Raw genomic sequence first — 12,853 nt, 5'->3', positions numbered from 1 at the left:
CTTTTTTACAATTTAATTGAACGACGAGCACCGAACTGATGATTTTCATGCACTTTTTGCAATGCCACTTTTTCTTCTTTTTTTTGAACGCGGGGTCACCAATGTGAAAGGCTGCTTTGCACGCTGGGAAAATAATTTAGACTGTATGTTAATTTAACTGAACTTTATTTGACTAGATTACAGTAGACTGTATGTAATCTTTATTTACACTTTGTTTGGTTCCCCAGAGCTGTAGGAATTCAAGTATGGTCTGAAATGAGTTATTCTCTTGGCGCTAGAGCAACTAAGTAGTTGCCACGAGAAGCTGGCAAAGGCATCACCAACTACCTCGAGCGCCGGTGAGAGACTGACTGCTGCTATGCGAACTCGCTGCGAGGAACGAGTGTTTGCTTGCGCCGTCGTATTACTGAGGAGTACTCCCATCTTGTGTCAGCTGACGTAAGCTTGGTGTGACCGCCACATATATACTATCTCTCTCTCTCTCTCTCTCACATACATACGTATACATACATAACGAATAATACTATTACAATAATAAACTGATAAATTAACTATAAAAAATTTTATCAATTTATCAATTTATTAATACAATATTATTAGATATATAAATTTTTAATAATATATAATTTTTTAATAATAAGAGCACATCTAGTCATTATATTAAGACGATTCTCTTTCAAATTTAGTTTTACTCTCTTGTACTCCCTTATCTCGTTATCTTTCGCATTGTCTTTACTTTCGACTGCCTATTTGACACCTCGGTTTCCGTCAGTTTACTCTCTTGCTTAATCATGCTCTCACATTCCTTATTTAATGAAAAAGAACAAAACCTTTTTTAATGTAAAGAACATATATGCTCTTATTATTATAAAATTTATATATAACTAATACCATTTTATTACTAAATTAATAAAATTTAAATATAATTATTTTATTAGTATGACGGTATTAATTATATTTAAATTTTATAATAATAAGAACATATTTATTTACATTTAAATGATTTTGTTCTTTATATTTTAAAAAACAGAATGAGAGAGAGCGAGTAAAAGAGAATTAAAATAGGTACTTACAATATTGATAATGGAGATGTCAGCGGCATCCGAATAGTTACAGCTTCGTGGATGTCGTCTCTCCTCGGTGTTGGTGTTCTCGGCTATTCGACGACTTCATCCACCACTGCTTCCATCTATGACACCAACACTCCGCTCGACTATTCGACGACTACGTCCATCGCTGCTTTCATCGGTGACACCAACACTCTGAAGACTTCATCTTCGAAGAGATCACAGTCCTCGCCTAATGCTGTCACAATTTCATTAAGCGCGTCTTGCCACGGCACATCGTGCGGCGAAAACAATTGTTCCAACAATTCATCACTCACTGCACTATCGTCTTCACGCTGCATTTTTCTTCACTAAACTTTACTTCACGACAAAAAAATAACAATGACGTATCGTTGCGAGGCGATCGAATTTTTTATCATTTTCGGAAACACTTGCCGCGCATCGGTCATTGGTCGAAGAATTGGTAGTAGGAGTGGGAGACTACGCGACAGCACTGAATTTGTCGCGTGCATAAGACGATCATAATTAGTGGTGGAAGTAGCTAAAGCAATAGAGATTAGTGCGGAGAAAAGGCGCAAATGTGTATTAATACAGGATAATGATAGCGCATGCGCTTTTTTTCACGCAACGGATGAATCGTAGGTGGTAGCAAGTCGTTGGTAGTGACAAGTTGCAGCGAACAATCGGCCCAATTCAGGGCCACCTTTTTTCAAGTTGGCGAAGCTATACAATCCCGACAGTTAATTAATATTATCGATTAATATAAATTTAAAACAGCACTTTTCAGTGCTCAATTTGAATTATAGTCAAACTATTTTTTCAATATAAAACTTATATTATTTTTATAAATCAATACTTTTAAGTGCTATTCAAACGTATGTGCAAATATATCGGAGCCGCAAAGGTAAGTACTAAAAAACAAACGTTTTAACAAAAAAAACAATAATAATTCTAAATTACGAATGAATTCAACCTTGTATTTTTCTTTATTCCTACCCCCCCCCCCCCCCCAATTTTCAGCGAAACGAGCTGGTAAGTATAAGGTAAGTATTTTTTAATTAGTTACTATATTAAAATAGTTCATTTAAATCAGTGTACAAAATAATATTAAATATGATAATTTTTTCCTAAATCATAAAGTAATATACAGTTAGTACGCACTATCTTTAGAAAGTACTTCTTCATCAGTTAGCCCTACGCCCACGCACAGATCTTCCAACCTCGACAGAAACATATCCACGCTCTGTGCTCTTCTGCCCACAAACCTCAACTTCCATCCGCGGACGATTTTCCCAACATCTCTGGTTATGGAGAGCCCTGAGTATAATTGAGGACCGGTGCCAGACTATCCGCTTCAACTTCTATGTCAAACAGGTGCAGATCTCCCGTATTACTCCGGATCCTCGTCACCTTCTCTTCTTTAGAGGGCTTCTGGTGGGGTGACGTCCTTTCTCCTGGGTACTGGTCTTGGAGGAGCCGCTGTGCTTCCCGGAATCCAAAAATCGTAGTGAAAGGTGAATGTGTCCTGAAAATCCATATTACGTCTGGAGCGCGGTTAAACCGAGTCACGCTGTGAAGAACGAGTTGCATTGGCCTTTCATACATTCCGTCTTCCAGCTCTCGTATTCTTTAGCGCATGTCCTGCGCCTCGCGCTCCGCACACACCTATATATCCTGTAGAGTCTGAAGGGTTTCTAGGATCCGACTTACCAGCTTGCGGTTGCGGTCGACTCCCTCCTTCAGGTACTCTATTTCCCGAAAGGCTTCGCTTAAGGATAATTCTTCCTGAGGTTCCTTCCGACTGCAGGATTCTTGCGACCTGAGATCCGGATTGCTCCGTCTCCACTCCCTCTCCTCCTGTACCTGGGTACGGAGGACCTTCTGGATGATCTCATCCTCTTCTTGGCGGCTGGCTTCACCCTCCGAGTCCTCATCCGGGCTAGCGAATGTCCTTGACATATCTGTTAAGGATATTCCTTCTCTGTTGATAAGCCTCAGGGGATGGTCGCTGTTCTCATCTGCGGTGAGGTTTTCCAACTCGTCACAGATTTTATCGAGCTACGCTTATCGGGTGCGCCTCCTGCGTCCCGCCGCCTCTTTACTGCGCGTGGTCTCTTCGAAATCTGTGATGGTGTACTCTCCTAGCAACCATCTCCCAAGCCTAGCCGCCTGCTGGATGATACTTCCATCCTTGCGCAGCTCTAGATCCGCCAAGTAGCGTTCGCGCTGTTCGGAGGTCAGCTCTAATGCCCAATTGTCGATCTGGGCTGACTACAGAACCATCTTGCCTCCGCACGGGTATAGGATACGGTCGAGGTTTAAAATTATCGGCCTAATCGACCACTACTGCTTCCTATGACCCAAGGTATGAGCGGGGTATACACTAATTAGTGTTACTACCCTTAATGCCTTCTTCTTTTTAAGGCGCAAACTCGCGAGATTATGAGCACGTGCAGTCTCCGCTAACTATCTAATAATAATATAAGAAATATCATTATTCAGGTTCTTCCGGCCCCTCTTTATCCACCAAACTATGACTCAAACGGGCTAACGCCTGAAACGACCTGGAATCACTTCGATCTACTAATTGTTACCGCTTTCAGCCCTTTTTACAATAAACTCAACAATTTATAAAAAAAAAGTTCAAGTGATTCCGTTTTTCCCCTGCAGAGAGCGTACCACTCACGATCTCGCGCTACCACCCGCTCAAACCTTCCTAAGCGCTCGCGCAATCTTCTCTCTCTCTCTCTCGTGCGTCGATTACCTTCGACGCACAATCCTATTCGCACGAAACGGGCCTTAATACCAATTGGGCGCCATGTAACGGGGTGGTTATCTAGCAAAAATAAGAAATTTATTTTAGCACAAACTTCCACGATGCAGAGCTATCCGCCGCTCCGTTAAACACGTATAGTTATATGTGTATTCCCCTTTACGTCTGATGATTTCGTTTCAGTGTCTTTTTTCCAACCGAGTTGAACTCACCTTAAGTCACTTGACTTGTGACACTCGATCTATCTTCAGTATGACTGACTTAAGCCTAATCCGCCTAATCCCCTAGATGAAATCGGATTAAGACCTAAGCCTTTATACGAGGTGTGTTCAAGAAGTAACGAGAATTTTTAAATTTCGCGGGTTTGGAGAGTCCGCTTGTATAAAATTTTTTTTTATTATGTTGGTACACATGCCCCTGAAGTACGATAAAATTTTCAGCAATATTCATTGCTTACTTTTTAAGTGGCAGCCGCTAACGTTAGACGTGTTTTTCGAGCTCGGCGATTTTCGTTTGTGAAAAAAAATGGATCAAAGAATTTGTATTAAATTTTGCGTAAAAAATGAAATAAAGTGTAGTAAAGTTTGTCAAATGTTAACAAAGGCATATAGTGAGTCTGCTATGAGTAAAGCAATGATTTATGAGTGGTATAAGCGTTTCCAAGATGGCCACGAAAACGTTGAAGATGACGAACGACCCGGACGCCCAAGCACATCAACAACCGATGAAAACGTGAAAAAAGTGAAAGAAATGGTTATGAACGATCGCCGAATCACAATCAGAGAAGTCGCTGATGATGTTGGCATATCAGTTGGCTCATGCCATCAAATTTTTTCGAATGTTTTGGGTATGAAACGTGTGGCAGCAAAATTCGTTCCAAAATTGTTGAATTTCGAACAAAAACAGCGGCGAATGGAAGTTGCTCAGGAGTCGCTAAATGAAGTCAATAACGATGCAGAACTACTAAAACGTGTTATAACAGGTGACGAAACATGGGTTTACGGATATGATGTCGAAACTAAGGCTCAATCGTCCCAGTGGAGGCATTCTGGATCGCCAAGACCGAAAAAGGCTCGACAAGTGCGGTCGAATGTGAAGGTTATGCTCACTGTGTTCTTCGATTTTAATGGCATAGTGCATTATGAATTCTTGCCACAAGGTCAAACAATCAATAAGCAGTACTACCTACAAGTTCAACGTCGTTTGCGTGAAGCAATCCGAAAAAAACGCCCGGATTTGTGGCAAAACAATTCATGGCTTTTGCACCACGACAATGCGCCTGCTCACACTTCATTGCTTGTTCGTGAATTTTTGGCCAAAAACGAAACTGTAACGATGCCTCAGCCTCCATATTCGCCAGATATGGCTCCATGTGACTTTTTTCTATTTCCAAAAATAAAGAGAACATTAAAAGGCCGTCGTTTTACAAGCATAGATGACATTAAAAGCGAATCGCTGAAAGAGCTAAAAGCTATTACAAAGATCGAGTTTCAAAAGTGTTTCGAGGATTGGAAAAAGCGTTGGCATAAGTGTATTGTATCCGAAGGGGACTACTTTGAAGGCGACAACATTAATGTAGATGAATAAATAAATATTTTTTTCATAAAACGAAAATTCTCGTTATTTTTTGAACACACCCCGTAGATCGATTAAGCTAATAGGAAACGAAATAACGTTTAACGGCGAATAAAATTAACAAAGTTTAATCAATAAAAAACTACAGTCTTTTATAGGCCGAAAGATTAACGCAAGCGATAGGATTCATAATTATAAATTATAATTCGATGAGAGAGAGAGAGAATTCGAAAATTGCTGCGAAATCTAACGCTCGGCGCGAATACAAAAATTTACAATCGCGATTGACAAAATACTTTCGAAATTATGTTGTCGCGTAACAATAAAGGGAGGTGTACCTATCCTGCGGTGCAATTACGGTGATCAGCCGTAATTGTTGAAGCGAAGTTGAAAGATGCTCCTCGGTCAATCAGCTGTGCTACCTCGCTTTCAAATATGCTAATATTTGCTACTACTGCAATGCTCCTGCCGCTGCTAAAATACTGCTACAACTGCTTCCTCGTAACTCACGCACGTATCAAATAGTCCCAGGAAACTTTTAATTTAACGGCGAAACAGTGCAAAAAAACTTCGGCGATACTTTCGTTGTGAGCAAATATAGCGAAAAATCGATATACGAACCTCTCGTTATTTTGGATGTAGTTAGTGAAAGTCTCGAACCGGTTAGTACTACTACTACTACTACACCGGCTGTTGTAAATCTAGCTCAAGACTCAACAGTTCGCTACAACGACATCATTAGTGCGTTCAGTGGTAGAATAAAGACTGGTTTAATAACCAATCTGAAACATCTGGATTTGAATACGTTTTTAAGGCATACTAAACCATTATTCCATGATCAAATTAAGGAGATCTTGAAAAAACATATTTCTTTAAAAGTGAATGCTGTACTAGATGCTGAGTATGCAGTCGAAAAGAATAACTGCGATGAAAAGCTCGATGAGAAGGATTTCAATACGAAGATAGCACCGATATACCTAACTACAGACAGACGAGTGGTTCATTGAAAACGTTTTAGAACCAATAAGTAAGAGCACGGAAGAATTTTAAGAGCAAGACTCGGGCTGGTCTCTTCGTGTTATATTAAACTTAACCGTAAATATCAGCAAGTACAATCCTATGAGGGCTGGTTCTTATATTGGATTGCCCAAGCCTATTAGAAAAAAGAGAGCCTGTGAGAATGTGCAGAACAACGACGACTGTTTCAAATGGGCCATCCTTTCGGCGTTACATCCAGTCGCAAAGAATGCATGTCGTATCACTGCCAACTGCTCATCAAGATAAATATAATTTCAAAAATCTCTCATTTCCGGTACATCCGAAAGAAGTCGTGAAATTTGAAAAATAAAACAACGTTCCAGTGAACGTGTACTTTTTAAATTTGAATAATGGGTCCTACGATGTTTTGCCGCAACATTTGACCGATGAGAAAAAAGACAGGCACGTGAATCTTCTTCTAGTGGAAAATTAATATATCGACGTTAATGCCAATGTGAACGAAGAGCAAATGGAAAGTCCCAGTATACCTTACAAAGTGCACTATGTTTGGATAAAAGACTTATCTTGATTGATGTATCGACAGTTGTCATACACACGCGATCGTTGATTACACTATTTTTTAACTGAACAGAGATTGAAAACGCACGAGATCGACTGTAAAAATGTGATTATATGTAAAATTGTGCTACCCAGTGGGAAAAATTTTTACAATTTGAAAACTTTAAAAATGAGCAGTACCGTTCGTTGTGTACGCCGATTTTGAGAGCCTCTTGGATGCAGTGTCCAACGACGAACGGATCTATCAACGTCACAAACCGTAAAGTTTTGGCTTTTTCATCAAGTGTAGCTATGATGACTCTCTTTCTTGTTATTGAAGCTACAGACAGAATACCGTCGATGACGTTGGTCCAGCCAAGTGGTTCATTCACAATCTTCACGATTTGACCAAGTATCTGCAAGAGTTGTACAAAAGCCCACAGCGTATGGAAAATTTAACGTTCCAAGAGATATTTAGCTTTCTTCATGCAACGATATGTCATACATGTAATAAGCCTTTTAACAAGAAAAAAGACACAAAATTTCGCGATCATTGTCATTTTACTGGAAAGTATCGTGGAGCTGCTCACAGCACGTGTAACATTGCTTATCAAAAATTGAGAACTATACCTGTTTTTTCAACAATCTCAGTGGATGCAATGCGCATCTATTTATCCGAGAAATCGCGAACGAATTTCCCGGTCGACCGAGCCTTATTCCTCAAACCAAGGAAAAATACATATCTTTTATGAAGTACGTGGAAGGTGCCGATATAAATCTGCGTTTCGTCGATTTGTTTCGATTTATGGCGTCTTATCTCGACAAACTATCGTCGTACTTGGAAAAACGCGATATTGTAGAGCGAAATTTTCATCAAGTTGACGGATACACACTGCCGCAGATTACTTTACTGAAGAGAAAAGGTGTATTTCTGTATGACTATGTATCGTCGTTTACAAAACTCGAGGAGACAACGCTTCCACGAAAGCAAGATTTTTACAGCAGTCTGTACGATTCGAATATCAGTGACGAGGAGTACAGTCACGCGGAAAATGTTTGGTGAAAGTTCGATATCGTCGATCTGGGCAACTATTCGGATTTGTATTTCAAGACGGACGTTCTCTTATTGGCCGCAGATTTTGAAAATTTCAGAGCTAAATCATCATATCATTTGGATCCGGCCCACGACGCCCGGGTTGAGTTTGAATGCCATGTTAAAGTATATGGGTGTAAGGTTGGAGCTCTTGACGGATATCGACATGCTCATGTTTATCGAGCGCGGCATGCGCGGTGGAATTAGCCATTATTACAACAAGTACGCTGCCGCGAACAACCCATACATGGAGAACGACTATGATTCACAGAAAGATGACAAATATTTGATTTATTTCGACGTCAATAACCTTTACGGATGAAGTATGACCGAGTCTCTTCCACTCGGTGATTTTGAATGGGGCGACATTGACGCAAACTTTTCTTTCGATATTCCTGATGATTCATCCTTTGGTTACATACTCATGAAAACGCTCATGACGACTCTCGATGATAAGGAGTGTTATGTAATCCACTATAGAGTTCTGAAACAAGCAACAAAGCATGGCTTGCACCTCGCCAAAATTCATCGGGCTTTAAAGTTTAATCAGAGGCCATGGCTCAAGACGTACATTGATTTGAATAGCGAGATGTGTAAACAAGCGAAAAACGAATTTGAAAAAATGCTATACAAACTATTCAACAATGCAGTGTACGGCAAGACTATAGAAAACGAAAAGAAACGCATCGATGTTAAGTTGGTGAATAAGTGGGAGGGTCGATACGTTGTCGAAGCTCTGATAGCTCGACCAAATTTCCACAGTAGCGACATTTTCGATGACGAATTGGTGGCGATTCAACTATTGCGGACAGAAATCACAGTGAGAAAACCTATTTACAGAAGTCTCGCTGTTCTCTACTTGTCCAAGATTCTCGTGTATCAATTCCACTATGACTACATGACTAGTGCCGTTAGTGAAGAACGTTGCAAGTTTTTGTACACCGACACGGACAGTCTGGTGTACGAGATCACCAATGTAGACATGTACGACGTCATGCGTCGAGATCTTCGCGAATTCGATACATCGGATTTTCCAGAACGAAATCTATACAATATTCCCAGAGCCAATAAGAAAGTGGTTGGTAAGATGAAAGAAGAGAACGCTGAAATGCTCATACTCAAGTTCGTTGGACTCAGAAGCAAAATGTACAGCGTGAGAGTTCAGAATAAAAATCCAATAAAGAAGGCAAAAGGATGAAGAATTCGGTGTTGAATGCTACGATTACATTTGAGGACTACGTCAAATGTCTCCAAGAAAATGCGATTCTGAGCTGACAGCAAAAGTCTATCAGATTACGTCATCATCAGTTGTACAGCGAGAGACAAACAAAGATCGCACTCAGCGCTCATGATGATAAACGCTTCTTGCCTCCTGGAACCACCGATACGCTTGCTTGGGGTTATTCCGGCATTCTATTAGTGGAAAGGGAGGGAATATAAGCGTTGGGAATGGTCGAAGTCGAGCCGCCAACCGCCGCCACCGCCATTGAGCCGCCGAAAAAGATCGGAGTGGAGAACGGGTTATATCAATCAGCACCCGAGGCTTCGGAGCTCATTCTCATCGAGAAAAAGTTACCTGGACGACGAGTAGTGAGCAGCAGCAGCAGTAGTCTTCTAATTTCATTCTTTGTCAACTTGCTCTAAGGAAAAGAAAGTTACTGGAAGCTCGGTTTGTCGATAAAATTAGAAACAAGAACATTTCCGTGATTGAAATTACTCGAGGTAATTGTGATTTATTTTTGTTTCTTGTGTGTGGGTATTTTGTTTCAAGTCAACTGATTTTAAATATCATTTTTTTTCTACAGATGGATCTCGCGCAGCTGAATAATATAGTTTGTCATTAATTCAAACCCACTAAGAAGATTCGTGAATTAGAGACAGAATCCAAGTATATGATCACCAGACTCAAACAAGTTGAAAGACGATACGGTGCAAAAATCGTAGTCGAAGTGAACGAGGAGTTTCAGCTGTTTCTACCAAACAAGGTATCGAGTGCACTGATCGTGAATGAAAAGCTGCTGAACAATATGGCAGATTACGCTAATAAACTTAAATTATTTCTCACCCATAAAGGTGATGGTTGTATCAAATCCTAACCACTTTACGAAAACTTGATTAAACGCCTCTTAATAACCTTTTCTACTTGATAGATGTCAGGATACTTCATTTTGTAAAGTTCCTGTTCATAGAAGCCACCTAGGATAGGCTTATTTTGATAATCTTTCAAATGATAAGTAGTTAGATTTGTTGGTGCCATGCGCACAAGTGTAAATATTTCCATTGACCAATTTGGCGTATATCCTTTTTCAAATATTTACTTCGCTTTATTCACTCTGACTTTATCGCCAACTTTGAAAGTTGATTTTCTTCTTCTTCTAACTTATTGTATAAATTTTTTTAATACTTGAGCTTGATTCGCCGCTGTAACTTGGATAGGTTTCATACCAATAGCTTTGTGTTTGCAATTATTGTAAGCAGTTGTGAGCTCCGATAGTACGTCAAACCATTTGTAATTCCCACGGAGACTAAGCTTTTTCCACATAGAGTTCTTCAACGTGCTATTAACCCATTTCTTCCCAAGGCGCCATTTTATAGTCGATTTGTTTTTGACCGAGGAAAACCTCAAAATAATCGAAAATGTATACTAGAAGTCACTTTTCTATTGTAAAATTTCCCGCTCTTTACGAATCTGCAGTCAGAATTAGGATATTTTTCACGGAAAATTACAAAATGGCGTCTTGAATGTTGATGAAAATTTAGTATTATTTTAGAATTTTTCTTTCAGAAATTAGTTGCTGAAATTTATAGAATCAGGATGAAAATGTAGATTTACATTGAAAATGTTAGTTCATTGATAAACCTAGGCATTACGAATTTTCCTGGAACATTTTTCCAAGATGGCGGCCAGCAACATGTTGACAAGCGGGGAAATCTAAAATTTTCTAAATAAAAGCCGATTTAGAGAATGAATATATACTATCTATACTTTCGATGTCGCTGAATACAATGCTAGTGTCAATTTCAATTTTACAAAATAGCGGATCCAATATGGCGTCGTTAATACCAAAATCAGTTTGTGTTGATAAAATCGCAAATCTAAGTGCTACATTTTGTCTTGAATTTTTAGCATTTTTTCTAGTATTTTCCAAAATAATTGATGCAATAGTGGAAGAAATTATTCATCAAGCGTACCTGTTTTTTCAAGATGGTAAGAGTCAAAACAATTTGCACATAGATACTCTTGACATTGTTTGCAATAAATATTCGTACGTTTCTTGCAGTCATTGCTAGCTTTGCATATTCTTTGTGAAGATTTTGTGGATTTATTGTGGATATGATGATACTATCTGAAACAAGTATCACAGAAATGAGTTTTTCACTCATAGCAATAAAATATTGTTCTTATGGTACACTTTATACACATTCGTCTACGATCAGGTATTGTGAGTTTCAAATGCTTTGATAACTTTTCAATCGGTTGCTCTAAATAAGACTTTGCAACACTTTTTGCAAAATCTTTACTAGACATTCTCTTTTTGTTCACCATATTGTACAAAATCAAAGCATTTGTCAGTGAAGACTCGATCAATCTACATAAAATAACCCATGTCCATTTCTTTGAACCAATATTCGTTTTTAGATCACTGCAGTATTGATCATGAAGATCAACTCCTCCCATAAATTTGTTGTATGTCTTGAATGCTCCAGGAAACTCAATTGGTACTTTACGTTTAGCTGTTTTATCGAATCGTTCCATTGGAATAGTAGGTGTAACGCCAACGGCTGTAGATAATATGGACACTGGTTTCGAGTCCATTATCGTAATGTAATTTATACCACTGGTTTTATCATGACTTACAACATAAGATCCTCTAACAGCTTTCTTTTTATCTAGTTTATGTTTATCTATCAATGTCTTCTGTTCGGGATTTTTGATCAATGTTTTCGAGTTTTTACTTGATTTATCCAACACTTTTGGAAACATCTCCTTTGTAAAAACACGATCATCTCTAACCGTACCTGTTGCACGCAGGTTTTGTTTTTTCAAGTGTACCAGTAAATCAGGGGATGTGAAAAATCTATCAAAATATAGATGATATTTAGCTACATCATTCTTATCGACCGATGTTAGAAAAACATGAAGCATATTCATCACTGCCCGAGATCCTAAACTGCATTTAGAGAACTTCGTGTCACTTTAACAATCATTTTTTCCACAATAGATATCTATTTCTAAAACAAATCCATTAGAAGTACAAAGGGCCCATAATTTTATTCCAAAACGTATTGGTTTGTCTTTGATGAATTGTTTTAGAAGCGTGCGACCGAAAAATTTAATCATCATTTCATCTATTGATAAAGAAGAGCAAAAAAATCCAAACTGTTTTACATTTTCTCTGAAAATGTTTAAAATTACACAAACTTTCCAAACTTTGTCATTATCAGTCTTATCCGAATTTTTCGAAGTTTTCAAATTAGACTTAATTTTTTCAAACAAATTTCTATTCATCGTTTCTGAAACAACATCGGAATGCCACATTTTATCAGTCGACCAGTAATCTCTATAGCTTTTACGAATATTGGAAGTGGAAAAAATGGTAATACCTAAAAATTTGTTGAAATGATCTGGATCTAATTCAAATCCATTTTCAGTTATCGCTTCAATAATGTAATCTCTCATTCTATCACAAAAAAACATTTGAAATAATTCTCGAGGTTCCTTTCCTAGTACATTTTGTTTTATTGCTTCAAAATTATATATTTCTGATTCAAGTTGAACATCGTATGGTCTTTCTTGATCTATCCATT

The 12,853-nt window shown here is 38.6% G+C and overlaps 1 protein-coding gene across 6 annotated transcripts in view; it reads left to right on the top strand.

Annotated features, from left to right (window-relative positions):
• The window catches only part of LOC131663661 (glycogenin-1), an 895,804-nt gene that overhangs the window by 351,547 nt on the left and 531,404 nt on the right, over positions 1 to 12,853 (top strand). The window contains exon 1 of one of the 6 annotated variants that reach the window (XM_058934189.1): positions 420 to 438. The exons of the other annotated variants lie outside the window; for them this stretch is intronic. The gene's annotated coding sequence lies outside the window, so the exon portion shown is untranslated. Of the gene's footprint in view, positions 1 to 419; positions 439 to 12,853 lie in introns of those variants that run through there. 6 annotated transcript variants of the gene reach the window in all.

The sequence above is a fragment of the Phymastichus coffea genome, unplaced genomic scaffold (genome assembly GCF_024137745.1).
Source record: "Phymastichus coffea isolate CEN01 unplaced genomic scaffold, Cenicafe_Pcof_1.1 PCOF00037, whole genome shotgun sequence".
Lineage (NCBI taxonomy): Eukaryota > Metazoa > Arthropoda > Insecta > Hymenoptera > Eulophidae > Phymastichus > Phymastichus coffea.
This window is presented reverse-complemented; position numbering and strand designations above follow the sequence as displayed.